Source organism: Actinia tenebrosa, unplaced genomic scaffold (assembly GCF_029948245.1).
Source record: "Actinia tenebrosa isolate PJP-AT-01 unplaced genomic scaffold, QUT_ActTen_1.0 PGA_scaffold5__44_contigs__length_20552954, whole genome shotgun sequence".
NCBI classification, from domain to species: domain Eukaryota; kingdom Metazoa; phylum Cnidaria; class Anthozoa; order Actiniaria; family Actiniidae; genus Actinia; species Actinia tenebrosa.
Window position 1 is genome coordinate 7,206,711 of NW_028292582.1, and position 22,211 is coordinate 7,228,921.

Below are 22,211 nucleotides of genomic sequence, written 5' to 3' on the forward strand. Positions count from 1 at the left end.
TGACAATGTTTTCCCAATTCAGCGTGACGAACCTCCAGGGGATTCATTTTCTTTTGTTTTTACTCTTCGAAAACTTCATGAGTATCCCAAAGGATACGAAAGGAATATCGAAGATATCCCGACGAGTTTCAAAACAATAGCTCTTTATTCCCCCAGAGGTTTGTCACGCTGAATTGGGAAAACATTGTCACACCACCAATAAAGTCTATTCTTTTGTTGTATCCTCCATACATGGCCGCCGTGTCTTTTGTTATTTAATTCTCTTGCGAATGGTTGAAAACCATCAATATAGGAATATCTCAACCGATCTAATTTCTTTTTCTTTCACCTTCTCAGTTTTTTTACCTACAGATGTTTCCATCTATATTTGACCATCTTTTAAATGCGATTTTCTAAAACATTTATATAACGATCCCGCCCTTTAATCATACTAACTTAATAATAGCGTAACAAACATTTGTAACTTATAGAATACTGAATGGGAGATTAGCTCAAATGGTAGAACTCTCGCTTTGCATGCGAGAAGTACCGGGATCGATACCCGGATTCTTCAATTTAATGCTTTGGACGTAATTTTCCTACTTTTTGAATAGCCGTCTTTTTATCTTATTTTGTTTATTCGTTCAATTGAGCTAGCAGATTCGTAGGATAAGCCTTTTGCTTGTAGCATATTTGATTAAGTGTTATTCTGGTTGAAGCACTGTTCTAATAAACTATGAATTAGAAAAAAAATCATTTATATATTCCTTTTTAGCTCGTGAAGAGCTATCGAGGTGGCTAGATTTCACATTTTTCGGATAACGCTTCTCAGCCAATCGTTTTGGGTAATTCCCGTAACCATGGAATCCATTGTATTCGCCAAGTGACGTCACTGGAAGAATCCACGCACGTTGTTTGCAGAGGAAGCCATTTTGGATTTTCGATCACTTCATAATCAGCAGCATATTTTGAGTATTCTTAGTTTACTTTATGCTCTTTTTATTGGACCTTGAGATATGAGGTTTGTGATATATTTGATCGATTAGACTCGATCCAGATCATCTCAATCGTAGAAAAATTTCGTAACCAGGAATCGAGGAAAGGATTGTAGCCTATCAGAAGCCAATAATTTAATTAATAACGACAACAGTTTGTTAGCACAAAACATAACTCCGACTATCGCCTTACTCGGGTCTCAATACCCGCAATGAAATGAGTCAACAAGTGTCATTTGTTATCATCTTAGTTCATTGGTGACTCAAAAAGCTTCACGATCTTACCATGGGTTACCTTTGATTCATCCTCCCAGCAAAGCCACATGACAACCTGATCCAAAAGAGTGACTAACCATTAAGAAAAAACTTAAGAGTGAATGTCAGTAAAAATCAAACAAAATTTGAAAATTCGCGGACACGGCCAAAAAATCGATTCGGCTTACATTTTGCCTATTGATAGGACTGGATGAGTAGGTAAAGGAAATAGGAGGGATTTGATCAAATATCTATTATTTTGAGAAATTACGAGCAAAAACGATTTCAGCCTGACTTTCGCTCAATCCGACCCAAAGCGACCTCGGTATTTAGGCGTTTTATAAGTGTTCTGTACAAACGCTAAAACAAAAGCTAATTTATTGATTGATCGCATCTATGTTAATTGGATCTAGTACAATCAAGATTTAGTAATTTCAACGGATATGAATTATTTTTGAGAAGAACGGAGACCTTTTAAAATGACGACATGCATAGGGTGATAAATTCACCTGTAAACCACCTATCATTCGAGCAAAGAATAATGTATGTGGTATTTCATCAAAACTCTCAATATTTTCACCAGATATCCTCGAAAGGAAGTTCTTTAAGCTAAGTAAAAAAAAATTCCGGGCTCTTTTTGATTTTGGCAGCATAAGCGCCCTTTAAGTTTCGCAAATATTGAGTCTTACTCCACGCACTGAAATCGACAACAAACTGCATGCGAGAAAGAGGAAGTCAAATGATTGTTTTTCTAGACCGAAAAAATACTCAAAAGTACTTCTTCATACCTTAAAACGATTCCTTGGTATGTCTAGCTACTTTATATTTAATTATTTAAAATATTTTGGGAGTCAAACTGGAGTTTGAAATCCGCGCGCGGCTAAACTTTTTGGGATATAATTACGATAGTTAACTAAGTATGCTTTGGTGTATCGTAAGGTTCTGAAATGGCACATCGGTTGTGCTATAATACTAAATGAAAATAATTTATATTCAAACGTTAAGTCAAAAGTTTATTTCAGTGTCGTTTGAAGGAGCTTTGCCGAGAACTTTCACCATACGACTTTAGTTAAAATGCCAGTAATAATAACTTGTAGATTTCCAATTACCTTCGTGAATATTTAAATTCAATTTCCCCCCGAATACTTTCACTTGGTCGTCTTACAAACAAGATGTCGTGTTCCTTCAAGATCATATGCGGAGGAGAATGCGGCGCAGAAAATTGTGCGAGAAAAGCTGAAACCGTAATTCCATTAGTGTCTTGCTGTAAAGAAATAGCGAATCATAAGAAATCGCTCGATTTTTTCGGTATAGAGACTGAGGTGGACCTCATACGTGCTCGATGTGGAATTTTCAATTCATCGGGTTCAAATACTCAAGAGATGACTATTTGTCCGTCGCATCGATCAAGGCTAGGAATTGGTTGGAGAAGGACAAGGAAGTCATGCTGTATGCCCCCCTCGATTTCCAAACACGCAAGAGATTCAAGACGTGCTCCATTGGCACAAATGGGAATCAATTTCTTTCAGTCTCGCAAAATAATGGAGATAACAAACGAGCTTATCCCTGTTGGTTCTGGTAAGCAATGAAAAACTAATTTATTAATGGGATGTTATATTTTGTTGCTGTTATGAAATGTTTACTGCTCTTATAGTGTTGGCTTGTTAGGCGATGGTATATACTGATTTAAGTCAATAGTTAATGAGTTACTAAGTGTTCATGACAGGGGTATCTCCCAATATGTTTGTGCATGTCATGCTCATAAGAATATCACTTAATAAATTTGTGATTGTTGAGACTTTAAAATTTTTAAATTATTTGATGGTAATTTTATTTATTTATTTAGTTTTCAATAGGCCTTTTGCAACAACAGGTCACGTGACCCTAACTCCCGTTAAAAGAGACGTTGAGTCAAAATAAACATCAGCAATGGAAAAAGCACCTCAATATTAGCAAGATGGCAAAGTTTCAGCTTATAACATGTAACACAGGAGAAATGGCAATTTAATGCCATTTCTCCTATAGTCATCGTTATGAGCTAAAACTTTTGCCCTTTTAATAATATCGAGGTGCTCTTTTCATTTCTGATGTTGATTTTGACACAACTGTTCGTTTTAAGGGGTAGGGTCACGTGACCTGTTGTTGCAAAAAAAAAAGGCCCATTGTCTCAGCTCTCCCACACAGTCAATAGCTGTCATTACGGTTGCAATGACTCATTATGCATTGTATCGATCCAGTAGTCTCGCTTGAATGATCATTAAAACAAATAAGGTTCTCTCAGAATAAAAATCTTGTTTCATTAGCATAAATGTATTCTGAATTCCAGAATACGCGTAGTGGAATCTATTGTGTAAACCAACATGGCTGCCGCGTGAAAAAGGCCCATACTGGGCCAGACGTACGATGTTTCACATGAAAGCAGACTGCCTTCTTAACTGAGCAGTTTCAAATAGGAGGAGTCAGCGGAAGAAAAGTAGACCCCCAAGAAGTTTCCAAGACAATGGCTGTAACCCGACGTACCGACGGAGCCCGATTATTTCCCCCCAGATGAAGTGCTTACCAAACAGCAAATATCCGGTTTCCTTAGTCGCCTCTCTGCAAAGAAGCGTCTCAATTGCCCAGTTGTAATGTAAAATGACGATGAAGATATATATGCAGCAGAAACTGAAACACAATTTTCCACCTTGTGTGCCAATGTAATGATGGCGGTGCAGTTAAATCACCCGATTATTTGCTTCGATTTCAATATCTGTGAAATGGTTCAGAAGAACAAGTTATCAAAACTATGTGTAGAGGAGTTGAGGAACGTTTGCATCGAGCTTGGAGAAGATGTTGAAGACATTTCCCAAAGAAGGAAAAAGCCCTACATTGAACGAATAAACAATATTGTCAAAAACTGTTGTTCATGTACTGCGTAAAGTCTGCATTCTATTCAATCCGCACAATAGTGTTCTATGCTCGACGGCGTGTAAAAGGTCGGGAGTTCGTGAAGAGTGGATTATGAAGCGGCTTGATCGTACTGAAACAAGACACCAAAAAGGTTTGCATAAAACCACGGAATCAGGAAGAGAATACTGAATCCGTACGTATCCGCACTGAATACTGAACAAATACGTAAAAAGGAATTTGAATTTAAATATTCAAATTGGAAATCTACAAGTTATTATTACTGGCATTTAATCAAAAGTCGTATGGTGAAAGTTCTCGGCAAAGTTTCTTCAAACCACACTGAAATAAACTTTTGACTTAACGTTTGAATATAAATTATTTTCATTTAGTATTATAGCACAACCGATGTGCCATTTCAGAACCTTACGATACACCAAAGCATACTTAGTTAACTATCGTAATTATGTCCCAAAAAGTCGAGCCGCGCGCGGATTTCAAACTCCAGTTTGACTCCCAAAATATTTTAAATAATTAAATATAAAGTAGCTAGACATACCAAGCTAGACCATACCGTTTTAAGGTATGAAGAAGTACGTTTGAGTATTTTTTCGGTCTAGAAAAACAATTATTTGACTTCCTCTTTCTCGCATGCAGTTTGTTGTCGATTTCAGTGCGTGAAGTAAGACTCAATATTTGCGAAACTTAAAGGGCGCTTATGCTGCCAAAATCAAAAAGAGCCCGGAATTTTTTTTACTTAGCTTAAAGAACTTCCTTTCGAGGATATCTGGTGAAAATATTGAGAGTTTTGATGAAATACCACATACATTATTCTTTGCTCGAATGATAGGTGGTTTACAGGTGAATTTATCACCCTATGCATGTCGTCATTTTAAAAGGCCTTCGTTCTTCTCAAAAATAATTCATATCCGTTGAAATTACTAAATCTTGATTGTACTAGATCCAATTAACATAGATGCGATCAATCAATAAATTAGCTTTTGTTTTAGCGTTTGTACAGAACACTTATAAAACGCCTAAATACCGAGGTCGCTTTGGGTCGGATTGAGCGAAAGTCAGGCTGAAATCGTTTTTGCTCGTAATTTCTCAAAATAATAGATATTTGATCAAATCCCTCCTATTTCCTTTACCTACTCATCCAGTCCTATCAATAGGCAAAATGTAAGCCGAATCGATTTTTTGGCCGTGTCCGCGAATTTTCAAATTTTGTTTGATTTTTACTGACATTCACTCTTAGTAGGGGAAAAAATTGTATAACAGAGCAAGGTTTATTATATGTGGGTAGTTATTTGGGGCTAGTTATCTGGGCAAATCAAAACGACGAAACAAAGAATGTGAATGTTAATAGTTGTTGTTCTGATCTAGAATGCTGCTTGCTTTTCCCACAAAATTCTAACAGCTCATCAGCAGAGTGGCGCAGTGGAAGCGTGCTGGGCCCATAACACAGAGGTCCAAGGATCGAAACCTTGCTCTGCTATTCCTGAATAGATCATTCAATATTTTCCTTTTTTTCGTTTTTTCCAATCTTGTTGATCAGGGACGATTACAAATTAAACCAATCCGGAACATTCCGACCAGAATAACACATGCCATTTGTTTTCCAACTTTTAATATTTTCGGTTTATCCTGGTAAATTATAAGTACTCTAACGTTGTCATTTCTCTTAATTCCGAGTCACTGACTATGCTTTCTTGTATATCAAAGTGGCGAGAGAATAAAAAAAAATAAAAATTCAAGCTTTTTTTGATATATTTTAAGATAAGGCTGAAGGATTTAAAAACAACGTTTTTCATTATATAGAGTAATCATATTCCCATATGGTCTAGTGGTTAGGATCCGGAGCTCTCACCGCCGTGGCCCGGGTTCGATTCCCGGTATGGGAAATTCTTTTTCCTAAATTCAGTTTTATCTTAAGAAATAAGCAGGTTCCTTGCTGTTGAAAATTCTGTTTAGTGTATGGTTGAAGGTCCAGATGTTTCCATCTCTATATGCACCATCTTGAAAGGTAGCCGTGCCTCTGCATTGTAGCGAAACGAACGATGAGCTAACAATGATAGATAGATAGATAGATAGCATAACTAGTATGCTTTATTTGCCAAAGAAGGGCGATTAGCTCGAATGGTATAGCGCTCGCTTTGCATGCGAGAGGTACCGGGATCGATACCCGGATTCTCCAAATTACTAGTTTTGCGGCAATTTTTATATTTTTTAAATAGTCGCCTTTTTATCTTACCTTGCTTATCAGTGCAATTGAACAGATTCGTAGGATAAGCCTTTTTGATGTAGCATATTTGATTAAGTGTTATTCTGGTTGAAGCACTGTTCTAATAAGCTATGGCTAAGCACTCAATTTTACATGTTGAGAAAACAGACTAACGTTAGATTAAAAAATCATTTATATATTCCTTTTTCACCCTCCCAGCAAAGCCACATGTTAAGCAGATCAAAAAGAGTGAGAAACCATAAACAAAACACGGAATATGGGGGGAAAAATTGTATAACAGAACAAGGTTTATTATATGTCGGTAGTTATTTGGAGCTAGTTATCTGGGCAAAGCAAAACGACGAAAGAAAGAATGTGAATGATAATAGTTGTTGTTCTGATCTACAATGCTGCTTGCTTTTCTCACAAGTATAAATTAATCAGCTCATCAGCAGAGTGGCGCAGTGGAAGCGTGCTGGGCCCATAAGCCAGAGGTCCAAGGATCAAAACCTTGCTCTGCTATTCCTGGAGTTCAATTTTTTTACATTCCTTCCTTACTTACTTCCTTCAAACCTGACTTTACTCTTTTTCGTTTTATCCAATCTTGTTGATCAGGGACAATTACAAATTAACTGACTAATCCGGAGCTTTCCGACCAGATTAACAAATGCCAATCCAAGTAGGGTGGGCAACTCGTTATCGAAAGCATTAGATACTTAAGCCACCCAACACCATAACATCATAACATTCTAACCTTTCATTGTTATTTTGTCCATCTTTTCTTTTCGTTGTATAGATATATATTTCACGTCATTTTGTAATAGTCCACTTCACAGTCTCTGCGCCATCTTGAAAGGTAACGCTTACCTGTGCATCAAAGCGAGAACGGCGGTGACCTTGCAGATATACAGACATGTGAATACACGTACCCCTTGCATGTGACGTGAAAACAGCACAATTTGGAGGACAAAAGAAAAGAATCTCAATGACATGACAATTGGAAACCTACTGTTATGTCCCCCAATCATCTGACCTGCTTTCCGACGTGTTCAGTGCAAGGGGTTTATATTTATGCATTTAAACTTACACCAGTCCTCGCTGATATATATCATTACGTGAGGGATATCTCAACCGATCTAATTTCTTTTTCTTTCACCTTCTCAGTTTTTTTACCTACAGATGTTTCCATCTATATTTGAGCATCCTTTTAAGTTATTTTCTAAAACATTTATACGACGATCCAGCCCTTTAATTATACTAACTTAATAATAGCGTAACTAACATTTGTAACTTAAAGTAAACTGAATAGGGGATTAGCTCAAATGGTAGAGCGCTCTCTTTGCATGCGAGAGGTACCGGGATCGATACCCGGATTCTCCAAGTTACTAGTTTTGCGGCACTTTTTCTAGTTTTCAAATAGTCGCCTTTTTATCTTACCTTGCTTATTAGTGCAATTGAACAGATTCGTATAGGATACTGGTTGAAGGACTGTTCTAATAAGCTATGGCTAAGCACTCAATTTTACACGTTGAGAAAACAGACTAACGTTAGATTAAAAAATCATTCATATATTCCTTTTTCAATCTCCCAGCAAAGCCACATGTTAAACAGATCAAAAAGAGTGAGAAACCATAAACAAAACACGGAATATAGGGGAAAAAAATTGTATAACAGAACAAGGTTCATTATATGTGGGTATGGTTATTTGGAGCTAGTTATCTGGGCAAATCAAAACGACGAAAGAAAGAATGATAGTAGTTGTTGTACTGCTTACTTTTCTCACAAGTATACATTATGTCATCAGCAGAGTGGCGCAGTGGAAACGTGCTGGGCCCATAACCCAGAGGTCTAAGGATCGAAACCTTGCTCTGCTATTCATGAAGTTCAATATTTTTACATTCCATCCTTCCTTACTTCCTTCTAACCTAACTTTTCCTTTTTTCCTTTATTTCACTCTTGTTGATCAGTGGTGATTACAAATTAAACCAGTCCATCCGGTTAGAAATTCGTTTAATACTGATTGGACTTTGCAATTGACTTCACCGACCTTGGTACACGCGTCTACCGAAGAACCGAAAAGAGCGGGAAAAGTAAGAACCTCTATCAGAAGACCGAGATTTTCAAAACTTTGCGATCAGAATGACACACCCTTTGGTTTCTAACTGGAACGAATTTCCGCTTTTTCCGAGTGGTAAGTAGCCCAGGTTGTCATATCGCTTTAATGCGAATCACTTTCACACTGCGCGAGAGTATAAAATAAATAAATATTGAAGATCTTTTTGCAATCTTTTAACATAAGAAAAGGCTTTTTAAAATACATATTTTTTAACAATTTAATCAAATTACCACATGGTCTAGTGGTTAGGATCCGGCGCTCTCAACGCCGTGGCCCGGGTTCGATTTCCGGTATGTGAAATTCTTTTTTAGTGTAATGTTATCGCTAAAAGAATAAATTGAGTAAAGTAATAATAGCGTAACTAGTATCAGCCTAACATTCGAGAACGAGGGGGATTAGCTCAAATGGAAGAGCGCTCGCTTTGCATGCGAGAGGTACCGGGATCGATACCCGGATTCTCCAAATTTTAAAACTTTTGCATTAACTGTTCTTAACTCTATCTAAATGCCTGATTGCCTTTTCAAGTAATCTAGCTCATCCATCTACTTTAACTAAAAGGTATTTTTGGAAGCTTTTTGTTGCATGTATAATATTTGATAATATTTGGCCACATGTATTTTTTCTGCTCTACGATGTTGTTTGCTTTTATCACTTGTACCCTAACTGTGTTAAGCAGATTGGCGCAGTGGAAGCGTGCTTGGCCATAACTCAGAGGTCCAAGGTTTGAAACCTTTTCAAAAGTGTCTGGCCATAGCACTCAGTTGATGTAATGTATTCTATTGTCGTTCTATGTATTGTATAAGGTATGATTCATTGCATTTTTATGAATATATTGCATCAACTGCTTGCTACGTTTGAAGGCTCTCCCGTTTGAAGAACGAGGGCTCTGGCATAATCCATTTTTTGGCGCATGCGCTATTTTCCGAAAGTGAAATATAATCCATCTGAAAATCATGCTTTCAAACAGAGTTCTGTGTTTAATTCTGATCAAAATAAATATTGGAAATTGGGAGCATGTCTTTATTTTGTTTTTGGCAAGTATTTGAACGCATGCGCTTTTATACCGCACGTTCAAGAAATCCTGGTCTCAAAATATGGATTATGCCAGAGGCCTCATTCTTTGCCGCAGGCCAGAGGAAAAACATGCTCTGGGTACGAGATTGGAGTTTGATTGGCCAAAAAAAACACGGCTCCTGCGTGATACAGGTATGTTATTGAACTTTATTCCCGTCACAGGTTTACTCGTGTACACACTCGCAATCTCGTCGTCTTTCTCGATCCATCTCCACCCATGACTCTCTCGTCCATGATGTCCATCCGTGCTACTCCTTTCACTCCATGCATTTTTATTTTCACGAAGTTTTTTTAAAAATATTTAGAAACACCTACCATACCCAGCTTAACCATGATAAAGTAGCACATCTTAGCCTCTGACTATGTATTGATTAACTCAGTGCCTTTGTAGCTCAGTGGTTAGAGCACTGGTCTAGTGAACCAGGGGTCGAGAGTTCGAGTCCCTCCAAAGGCTTAGAAATGTTTTTGAGCATCTTTACACGTTTTTATGTAATTTCCAAGAGCACTTCCCAAATATCAAGAGGAAATATTTCAATATTAGGACGTTTGCACGTCATTGACCTCTACTAGCAGAATCCCTCGCACACTTTCTTTTGTTCAGTTAATTAGCACCAATTATCTTACTATTCTCATGATGGAATACAAATTTAATTAAGAAAGAAAATTCGCGAAGCCTTTTAGTAGTGGTAGTCAAATGATGATCATGCAAACGTCCTATTCAAGTAGGGTGGGCTACTCGAAAGCATTTTGATATACACCTATTTCAAAAATCGTTGTCGCACTAAGAGCCTCAAGTAACAAGCCAAGGCTCCAGAGAACGTCGGTACTTTTAATCATAATTGATTTATTCATAGTTTATACAAGTGGCTATAGCTCTCCACTAATTGTAGTCTCAAGCAGCCTTGCTTGGAGCAATATGTGAAGTCAATAAATAAAAATGCACCATGAATAAACTAATTACAGCTAAAAGTATCGGCGTTCTCTGCGGTCTTGGCTTGTTGCTTGAGGCTTTTGGTGCGACAACGATTTTTGAAATAGGTGTATATTTCGCACCGTTTTGCAATAGTCATCTTCGCAGTCCCCTACACCATCCTCAGTTGGTAACCGTTTTTTTGTTGTTGTTGGCCGTAGAAAAATTACAATTGCTCATAGTAAAAGGCCGTTCGAGATCGAAAACGTTGTCGCTTTTCTACGTTAAATGTACGTCTTGACTTTAAAATTGCTTATGATTTTTGGTTTGTTGGTGTTTTGCATCTACAAATATTTTCAACTAACATTTAAATGTTTTGAAAGATCAGCAAACCCTTTCAGAGGAACAGGAAACGCATTTGACTCTCCTTGTGATTCGACTTTGAGTGACTACCGAACCTACAGATAATTCTCCGATTGCACGTTACGTCATCGCGGCCATGTTGGTGCCATTTAACAAAAGATTTCTCATTAGCATCTATTGTTAACGGCACCACAATGGCCGCCATGCTTTTGTCTTTAAACCATCGCACAGAATTGCCCATCAACTCTGGTCATTTCCAAATGAGGGATATTATGTGAAGAATGGGAAAGCATTTTTTTAAAAAACACTGTAATATCTTCATACTACTAAAAGCATTTGAAAAAAAGTTGGAAAAAACGATTACAAATATTTTTAAAGCAAAATTCGCGGGCATTATCTCCAAATTAGGTACCAGTCTCCACTCGGACAGCTTCTCGAACCAGCAACAAAATATATACCGAGTTCGTGAGCAAATATGTCCGTTTTAAAGCGAGATCTGGAGACGAAATTATGGATATTGAGCAATATAGAGGCCAGGTTTCTATGACTGTACAAATGGCGGTAGAAGGACGAATTCTTATATCAAAAAAAGCACTGGAAAGTCGTCATTTTGGACTGTTTTGCTTTGTTGGGTCAAAGTTAAAACTCCTGAATCATCGCTACTTGCTTCAGCTTCAAGGAGAGCGGAATTTTGGAAGCAATTAAGCAATGGTTGGGCAACCGATTTCAGTTGTTACTTTGAATGATTTTCTTCACGACGAACAGCAGGACCCGAACGAAGTGCTGGAATGATAAATTTCCATACATATAAACACTACGAAACCTGAAATTATCCCACACAAAATCGCATGTTGGCAAATTGAATCACCAAAATAAATGGTAGGATTATATTGTGTGGTTGTCATTCTTTAATATTCCTAAGTTACTTTTCTTACATTAACTTTCGATTTTATTCACGAAGCGCTTTAACTTTCAATATTATGACTTTGCCTTATAAATATAAATGGCCGTGAGAGGAAAATTGATATTCGGAAACTGGAATCTAGTAATTTATTCTCTAATTTCCCGGATGTGTCACTCAGTTCTGTGCGATGCTCACTTGGGAATGCTTGCAACCCATCAATACGTTCATCATGTCAAGTTCACACCGATATCAGGGATTGCCTGTAAGATCGGGGCCAATGAGAAGCGAATTAGTAAAATGTAAATGAATAGCAATAGTGTAACTAACATGAGTAACTTAAGACTTAGGAGAACAAGGAGATTAGCTCAAATGGCAGAGCGCTCGCTTTGCATGCGACAGATACTGGATAAGATTTATATGTCGGATATCGCTATAAACGCAGGACAAGGAGTGAGAACGCATTTCATCTTGACTTATGTCTCATTCCCATATGGTCTAGTGGTTAGGATCCGGCGCTCTCACCGCCGTGGCCCGGGTTCGATTCCCGGTGTGGGAAATTCTTCTTTTGGTACAATGTTATCGCTAAACAATAAAATCAAATTATCTACTCTTAATTGGAATAAAATTAAGATAAAACTTTATTTTATAGTTTATTTTAATTTTTAGTTGAAGTTGGGAATCCAGTTCCATCGGTTTTATTACTTCCTGCTAGATGTACATGTGTTATGACCATCATGATATAATGGTACATAGCCACTTAAAGTTTTCCGTAAGATTTGAGGAATATTTTCTAGTAACGAATCTAAGGTAACCTTCGAAAGATGAGATGTTTAAAAGTTAGACGACCGCAGAGTTTAAAGGGAGTAAGTTCAAAATTCGCGAAATTTTGTATGAAATCATGCGTTAGAGGCAGCTTGCCTCTTTTCTTGCCTCTTTCGGCAAACTTTTCGGCTATTTTCTTACCGGCAAAACTAACACTTTACAAAAATCATACACAGATCAATATAGGTTATATAAAAAGATCTATATTTTCAATTTCAAGTGATTAAGGCTGCGTTCATAATGTATGGCAGGGGGGGGGGGGGGGCAGGTGAAAAATTGAAATGTCCAAAATAATTCACCCATCCCCCCCTTAAAGTCATGCAAAAAATACGATCCCCCCTAAGCAAGGCTTCCCAAATTTGCCCACCCCCCTTTTTCCTACCAAAATTTTCCCGATCCCCCCTCAATTTCACCTGCCCCCCTCCCCCCGGTGCCATATATTATGAACGCAGCCTAACGAGTCATGTTGAATAAATTTGTTTATATCGCTTATCGTAAATATGGCTCTTGAAACCCAACCAAAATAATCTATTGCCCATGAAGTTTGAAAATCAGTCTTAGAAACTCTTGCTATCTACTAGCTAAAAATCTTTGTTTACGAGTACACTAAATTAATATATCTAGCTGGGCTGTCTTGAATTACAACTCCGTCCTCTCATTATCACTTGACAACACAGTGACATAGATTGACAGCTGGTACATGCTAATTGATCGGACCGTGACTAGACCCCTACAGCAAATGCCTGCAAAGGTCACAGATTGGGTAAGGTCCTGTCGGAAAACGCCTGGGTACTATTGTGTATTTTGTCCAAAACAAAACAAAAAGTATTTTATGACCGGGGTAACACAGGTGACCCGGTAAAACTTCTAATTTTATCAATGGAACACTTGCATGTGACGTCAAAGCAGCTCACTCTAGAGGTCAAAATAAAAGAGTTTCTTTCTTAAAGGATTTTTCGCTTTTGGTGTTAATATGTTCAATTGTTTTCAAAGTCAGGGCATGGCTAACTCACAGATAGAACCCTGAAACAACCTCTGGGCTTATCAAAGTCAGGGCATTGCTAACTCACAGATGAAACCCTAAAACAACCTCTGGGCTGATCTAAGTCAGGGCACGGCTAACTCACAGATAGAACCCTGAAACAACCTCTGGGCTGATCAAAGTCAGGGCATGGCTTACTCACAGATAGAACCCTGAAACAACCTCTGGGCTGATCAAAGTCAGGGCATGGCTTACTCACAGATAGACTGACTCTGAAACAACCTCTGAGCACGGCAAAGTCATGGCACGTGCAACCATCCCACACAAATAATTAAACAGCTTTAATAATTAAAGTCAGTTAAGTAGTTGCAATAAAGTGGTAACAATTAATCCGTAAAACACTAATTACTAAAAAAGTACAAAATATAGTGCTAATTAAACAATAGAAAACAATGGAATTTGCATGAAATTGTGCTATTTAGTATTACTAAAGTTTCACAGTTATATTGTTTGCACCCTAAAGCCATGCACAACTAGGCGTGTGGCCATACAATAAAGACAGCTTTCTGAAGCTTAAAGGCTTACTTCGCCTCCGCCTCCTTGAAACAACGTCATGCCAGAAATGAAAGCGATGTTCCTTTTCTTCATATCTTCTTTTCTTCTTAACTCGTTTGCCTTGGCCACCATCAGAGAAGAAAGTTTTAGATCAGTCCGATTTCGCCCTGAGAAAGGTAAGGAGTACCGTAACTGTTTGGCTGAGGGCTAGTGGATACTCTACTAATATTAAACGTACCGTAAATCCTCTATTTAGCCTCCCGGGGGCTTATTTATTTCGGGCACGTTTGAGGGAGGGCTTATTGGAGAGAGGGGGCTTAATTGAGAAGGGGGGGACTTATTGATTTAGTCGAAACGCAGTAAGTTGTACGCTGTCTGGATGTAATATGATTGTAACTCAGAATTAAACAGAAGCATTACTATTGACGGTCTCGCATAATCTGTAGTGATGTGCATGGCATTTTTATTATTTGATTCACCTGTGTTAGTCTCTCAAGTATAATTTACGATTATGTTAGTGAACCACCGTATCAAGACTTTAATTTTAGTTGTGAAGGGGGAGGAGAGGGGAGGGGGGGGGGCTAAAAAGAGAGGGGGGGCTTAACAAATTTCTTCCTTTAAATAGGGGGGGGGCTTATTAGAGAGGGGGGCTTATTTGAGAGGGGGGGGCTAAATAGAGGAGTGACGGTACTACACCAACAGAAGAAAGAAGAAATGCACTCAATGTTCAAACCAAATAATACCTGTTTGTTGCATATCAAGCTTTACTCTATATGTTAGTGTCGAAGTTGGAGTAGAGAAAGCTCACTTCATATATGGTATGATCAATTCCATATTTGGATTGTGTGGAAATGCGGCAAACAAAAAGGCCGTCGTTTTATAACGAATTTGACATAAACATTTTTGAAGAAAAAAAAAAAAAAAGAAAAAAAAGAAAAGTAAAAAAGAAACTTTGGAAAATCGAGGAAGGATACGGGGACGATGTTAACTCGTGGGTCTGCCTCGCAGGTGACTGACACAGGGAAATACGATACTCAATGTTTGATATTATTTTGTGTGTGATGGAGGAAACGTAACATTAATTAGATAAAGTTATCAAATCTTCCATTTGATTGATTCCTCCAAAATAAGTACTACAACAGAAAAATACGGCTGATATCCTCATTATACCACTTATATGAATACGAGATTTAGTGAAACAGCTCAATGTGGTCAGACAGGAGGAACAAAAGTGTAGCAATTACAACACATTCTATTTATTTTCTGGGAAATCCGGATCGATACTTTAGCAACCCTCACACTCAAAAAGTAAAATAATTATTAGGGCATACAGCAAGTACTATATTCACGTCCGTAAAAAATATAAGGAAAACCGATCGACTAGTGACATACAGGAATCTAACCCTAAAGCCAGTACCTGATGCTCAATCCTGCCAAAAAATACTGACTAAACTCCCAAAACACCTGTTTCAATTAAGTTGCTACTCTTTTGGCCAGTACAATAAATACTCATGTATTGATTATTCTAAATGTTTGGTATACGTTCCTTGGGACTGACGAACTTTATTGTTAAATTAAACTTAATATTCTTTATTTGACTTTATTTGTTGTTGTTGTTTTTTTGTTTTTTTTGTTTTTGTTTTTTTGTTTTTTTTTTGTTTTTTGTTTTTTGTTTTGTTTTGTTTTGTTTGACCAATTTATTTGTTCAGCAAAATATGACTTATTTTTGACAGCTTTCCATATCTACTATGTTCGCGCGTTTTTACTGTAAAAAGGGTGAATTTCCACGCATTCTGACTGCTAAACGAAGTCGGGGATCCCCTTTTTTTATTTGCCTATTCTACTCATTTTATGATGTTCTTCCATCGTGCAAAATTTTAAAACCATCTGACGATGGGATCTTTTGCCCATGAACGTCCTTAATGCGGAACACTGTTCCAGCTGTTCTGACTGAAACAGGTCATTAGCATTAACCATAGTTAATAGAGGGAAATCATTAAATCTATTAACTATGCGCTAACTAATTTTATCTAGTAATGATCAGATCAAGGTTGTTTTTAAGGCTGAAGGTTTCCAATGTTGTGCAATACAGCTGAATCAGCGATACCACAGCAAAAACTATTTTGTAAAATAATAAACTTAACAATAAACTTTACTTAAGGAGGGTGACACAATTAACGCAGAGAAATATCTAACACGTGGCCATCACTTCGTATCAGACACGTGGTAGACGCGAAAACCAAACCATTCAATCTGTTTGATTCGTCAGTAAATTATCTGAACAGTTGAATTCCTTTTAGAGTAATTAAAGGCGATACCCTAACTAACGCGTACGTTCAAATGCCTCCCAATTTACACGTTGATCATCGCCGTAAATTATTTGAATAATTGAAGGCATTGCTTTTAGGGACAGTTGGGCGTAAGTTTGATTTTTTTGTTTTGTTTTTGTTTGTTTTGGGGGGGTGGGGTGTGGGGAGGGGGGGAGAGAGGGGAATCAGTTATTTTGAAATATATATTTGCTGTTGTGTAGGGTTCCTTTTCTTTCTTCCTTTCTTTCTTTCTTCCTTTCTTTCTTTCTTCCTTTCTTTCTTTCTTTCTTTCTTTCTTTCTTTCTTTCTTTCTTTCTTTCTTTCTTTCTTTCTTTCTTTTTTTTTTTTTTCTTTCTTTCTTTCTTTCTTTCTTTTAGGCCCCGTCCACACTGTGCCGGATAAATTTGAATCCGCTACTTTATTTATCCAATTACACACTAGTCCGAGCGAATCCGGAACAATTCTTCACCGAAAACGGAATTTTTCAAAAACTGTCTCCAGAGAGTGGAACAATTTTTAAGATCCGGCTAAGCGTAATAACAGTGTGGACGCAAAACAATTTGTAAACGGAACTTTTACTATTGTCTTCTCGGTAACGTTGTCATGGAACCGTTCTGCTCTAGTGATCATCATCGAAAAATATATGCTTTTGGTTGGATTTTTTTATTTTTTTATTTATCGACTTGAAGTTGCTTTTGTGATTCTAAATAAACTCTCACATTACTTTCTTATACTTAGATGTCATTTTCTTCTGTACTTGTAACAAAAGAGTGGCTACATCTTTGTAAACACTACGGTAATCACTAAACTTTTATATCTAGCCACGAGAGGTTTATCGCACTTGACTTTTTATGTAAAGTTATCTTTATTTCGACTGTGTTTATGAATTTTTTGGGCGTCTTTAGGCTTAATATGATCCCTAAACAAGACGAGGCACATACGGAGAGGTGTTTATTGATGATTTATGCGGCTTAGATCGTATTAGTGTGGACGCGAAACATTTTCTCCATTTTCATGTGTGGACGGAAAACTTTTTTTTTCAGTTTCGGTGTGAAAGTTGCGGATTCAAATTTATCCGGCATAGTGTGGACGGGGCCTTAGTTTTCTACTTTCTCAGAGTGTTTACATGGTTATTTTTATATTGCTTGATTTTTAAACAATTGTTGACGAAATTTCGCGAGCATATTTAATACGGTAGCTAGGCAATTAGTGCGCTTTGCGTCTTTTACATAATTTATGTAATGTTGTTATTAAATATGTTATATGACAAAAGCCTGATGTGGCTGGTTTTTTTTAAACTAGATCTTCTATTTTGAATTCGAAAACTTCCACTATTTCTTGATTATAAACCCGTTTTCTTGGAGTTGCCTCCTTTCAGAGTATTAATTTTCATCATTATGAAATATTTTGAAGTGAAAATATTTGTATTAATTCTTTTTAGGGAAAGTTCTAACTGGTCACGTGATATCAAGCCATCACGTGGTATCGCCAGTTGATTGTAGTTTTCTATGTACAAGCAATGCCCAGTGTTTGTCGTACAACTACAAACCAAAAGGGGCTGGTGACAAGGATGTCTGTGAGCTGAACAACGCTACCAGAAAATCCAATCCGAGATCTTATCAGGACGATGCTCTGTACATCCACTACTATGATGCACAAACAGAGGTAAGTTTTATAGATTTAAAAACGTCACTGGTTATGAGTACAATTTTTGTCGGTTGCTCGTTGTCGGGGTGATGGGAAGCGCGAATTGAAATTGTAAAATCTAACTTTATAAGGATAGCATTGAAGAGACATAGCGAAAATTGTTTTACTGCGCGACAAAGCCGTATTGCAAAATGATTACAAGAATACTCCAGTTTCGAGTTCTCTGTCTCTCAGGATTAGCCTCGATTTAAGCGAAATATTTATGTGTTCTAGTGAAAGTCCGTGGAATTTCAAAGCGTTTTTTTGTTGTTGTTGTTGTTGTTGAATTTGTGCATTAACTTTATTTTACCGTTGGTATTGGCATCATAAGCAATCATTCATCAGAAAAAATCTGTTAACATTTGGTCAGCTACGATTTCAAGCTCACGCCCTCTCCCTCGTGTGAGCCCATACAAATTATGTCTCAAAAACACGGTTTTTGGATCTTTTCTCAAAATAATGACTATCTAGGCAAAAAACAGAAGTGGATTCAGTTAATTTAACTATTCACGGACTGTATTATATGGTTTAGATTGAATTCTATTGAAAAAAAACACCGTACTTTTTGCCGGTTGAATGTACGCTGTTGGATGTATTTTACAAGAGAAAATGCATGACATAACCGGGGTCAAGCTAGAAAATCGTCTCTCCTTGAAATAAAACAGAACCTGTCAAAAAATCAGAAGTGGATTTGAAAACCCCGGGCTTTCCTGAGCATTTTGGTATATAATTCATAGGAATTTGTTAAAATTTAGAACCGTATTTTTGCTGATTTTATAAGCTCATACTATCTGTTGGCCTATACATTCGCCTCTTATGGTTTCTTAGGTTTCGTAGCCTCGAAAACACGCTAACTACTAGTTGGCAAAAACACAGGTAGCCCAAGCTTGGTTTCACTGGTGGGGGAAAAAATCTTAAAACGGGCTAAATTCAAAAATAACCACGAAGAGCCAAAGAAGTGCTATTTCTCAATGATCGGGTGAAATTTCGAGGCTTTATTTCACGTTTCAATGATTTTATTGAAATTTTTGATGAATCTCCATACATTTCCTTATAACAGGACACTACAGAAACCAAGCTTGGGCTACCTGTGGCAAAAAAACCCAGAAGATTTACGGGTCATTTGGGATGTTTTGTCACGCAGTTTACTTGTGCTATATAACTTTACTTTTAAGAACAACCTTTTGCTTTGGAAAGAGAGAAAAAAGAACGAAAAGAGCAAATATTCCAAATGTATGGGCAATTTTTTCCAATGGGACACTTCCTTCGGCATCGACTACAAATAATGCTCACTCACCATTAACAATTCACGATATTTTGCTCAACCCACTCCTATAATTGCTTACTATTAGCCATTCCATTGGCATTGCAGTGCATCTTGGGACTGTTTAGTGGACACAACATTCAAAACCTCTGTCTACTCTGTACCTTCTGTACTATTCAAGTTCTTTGCAAGGTTGTAATACTCTTACCTTAGACACATCACAGGCTGATTTCAAATTAACTATAACTAAACCAAATTGAAAAAGAGGTGTAGGGTTGAAAAGGTTAAAACATCGAAGTTGAGACCGAAGGGTATTCTGGGAATACAATTAATAAAACCATTATGCTTCTTGTAGTTTTGCAGCTCTACAACATTGATTTAGGTTACCGAACAAACTCTTCATGCATGTGTCCTCATCGAAAAATCCACAATGCCCAAGATATTGAATACCCAGAATACCCCTTTGTCTTAGCTCCAATGATTTAACATATTCCAACCCGAAAGCGTTTATTTCAATTTGCAGTACAATATGTGCCACACATACTACACTGACAGCAAATAATGATTAAATTAGGCTTTTAATGTGTTATCTTCCAGGATGCCAAAACGTGTCTTGATTACCTTCGAATGGGAGCCACCGAAGACGGTGTCTACACCATTACGCGCTCGACTAATGGCAATCAATATAAAGTCTGGTGTGATCTCAGCTCAGAGCCTGGTTCTGCATGGACTCTCATCCTCTCGTATGCCCACAAGAACAGAGACGACGACGGATTCTGTTCCTCGTCCCTTACCATAGACACAGGAAGGCAGATTAGTAATCCAAACTGGGAAAACTATCGTCTAGGTTTTGGTCAGATGAAAGACATTTCAGACCAATCAACACATGTCAGAGCGACGTCAAGTTTTCCTGTTCATGGTGTAGATTATCGAGACTACTTGAGAGCCAAGATTTCTAGTATAGACATCTTGAGTTTTACTGGGGCTGGGGTCTGTAAGACTGTAGAATACATTGACATCCGAGGCATCAAGGGAAAAGATATCACAGTGCCATTCTGGCAGGATATCGGTGGACCTCATTCATTATTTCACGCCGACAGTCATTGGAAACTCTGTAAATATGATGCTACCAGTGGATCAGTTTACAGTGAAGACAATTTTGGTTTCACTTGTGCTGCATTTAATCCAGCGACTCGAGGAAGCGCGAATGACGACAATACGATTCAGTACTGGTTTGGTGGATATTTATAAACTCCATCGAGGTGATTCCCTTGAAATAGAAGAAATGTCATTTCCCCCAACATTTGCAAGGTCGTTCATTGCACCATGGATGCTTCAAATATGCAATAAAAGTGTAGGGTCACCATTCTCGTTTTCGTGTTACATGACCTCAAAATATGACAAATACCGCATGACAGATATCGCTGTAACCGGAAGGCAAACATAAAAATAACACCATTCTTTGCAAAATCACATTCTTTAAGCAGACTACGCAAAGTAATCAATTACACGAACTAAACTAAGCATTTAATCACTTTCAAGTAATATTGTACAAATGCCTGTCGCCTTTTTGTTTAAATATGTAACTACGTGTGCTCTTGAGAGTCGTCCTGAAATCGATCTCTTCATCTATTTGCACCATTAATATATAATATATACGCTTGAGAAATGTCATTATTCATATTTCGTAGGTGGATATTCAATATGTGAAATAAAAATGGAGATCACCATACTTGGTTTGGATTCATTTTGAAAAGAAACATTGCAAAATGGTCGAAAACTCACACTTTTCCGAGGGAAGATTTTTACTTAGTATATGAAAGGAAAATGGCCAAACTGTGTAAGCATGGCATGCATAATGCTTGATGTCGTCTTTATTAAACCTTTTATTTTGGGGTTAATTCTTGATGTTCTTCTTCTTAAATTCGACATTGAGGCTCGAAATCCATTCAAAACTTTACGCGGCATTCCGCTATCTTTTCAAGTTCCAGCTCCTAAACCTATACCCTTTTCCCAAGGTATTCAAAGAATAACTCGTAAAAACATATTCTGCAATAACTAAAATTTGTGTTGATTGCTAAATCAAGACCGAAAGTCGCCGATATAAGAATATTTTGACCTTTTTAGTCGTCAACTAAATAAGAGATCAGCTGGAACGTGTCGTCACGAATGGAAACTACGTTGTTGCAGCCATTTGCCTAGAGACGGCCCCTCCGGCACCTGGTCGCAAACTTGGGCCCCCTGTGGTGTTGCTATCTCCCACTTTTACCTCTAGTTTCTACGGTTTTCCTTCCTCCGTAAATCAGCACAAATAAGTAAAAGTTGTATGCATAAAATAATTGCCATATATAGTAGTGAGTGAAAAGGGGTCAAACTCAGTAAACCCGTATTGATACAGTTTTTGTTCGCCCAGTATAGAAAGGGATTGTCAGAATGCCAATGTTGGGGAAAGTTCAGATATGAATAAATAAATAACGTTTCTAAGCGTTCATATTAGATATTCTCAAAATAAATACTTCGGAAATAATAAGTCTTCATCAATGAATCTCTCAAAGGCATCAACAGAAACTCGATACTGACGGTTCGTGCTCAACCAAAATTGGACTGGATGGGTAACTCAAAACTCGTTTAATAAATAGTTATGTATTTTGGACGCTACTTGAGCTCTACTTACGCTTATTTTAACAAGTTTTATTCCCTTAATCTGTGGATCAATTCAACAATGGAAGGCAAGAGAAAGAAAGAGTCTTTACGTATTCGTACAACTTTACTTCGTTAATAATTGATAATACGATTCAGTTGTAAAATAATAGTGCTAAAAACGGCTTTCTTTTGAGATTAAACATGACATGACAAGAAAGAAAGGAATAAACAAAGGAAGAGAAAG

The 22,211-nt window shown here is 37.4% G+C and overlaps 1 protein-coding gene and 4 non-coding genes across 5 annotated transcripts in view; 4 read left to right on the forward strand and 1 right to left on the reverse strand.

The window, feature by feature from the left end:
* LOC148906429 (uncharacterized) overlaps positions 1-22,211 on the reverse strand; it is a 112,532-nt gene that overhangs the window by 69,008 nt on the left and 21,313 nt on the right. The window lies entirely within an intron of this gene.
* Positions 5,948-6,019, forward strand: Trnae-cuc (transfer RNA glutamic acid (anticodon CUC)). Its single transcript has one exon. It is a non-coding gene; the product is annotated as a tRNA-Glu (tRNA).
* Trnaa-ugc (transfer RNA alanine (anticodon UGC)) lies at positions 8,845-8,917 on the forward strand. Its single transcript has one exon. It is a non-coding gene; the product is annotated as a tRNA-Ala (tRNA).
* Trnat-agu (transfer RNA threonine (anticodon AGU)) lies at positions 9,911-9,983 on the forward strand. The gene has a single exon. It is a non-coding gene; the product is annotated as a tRNA-Thr (tRNA).
* On the forward strand, positions 12,191-12,262 carry Trnae-cuc (transfer RNA glutamic acid (anticodon CUC)). The gene has a single exon. It is a non-coding gene; the product is annotated as a tRNA-Glu (tRNA).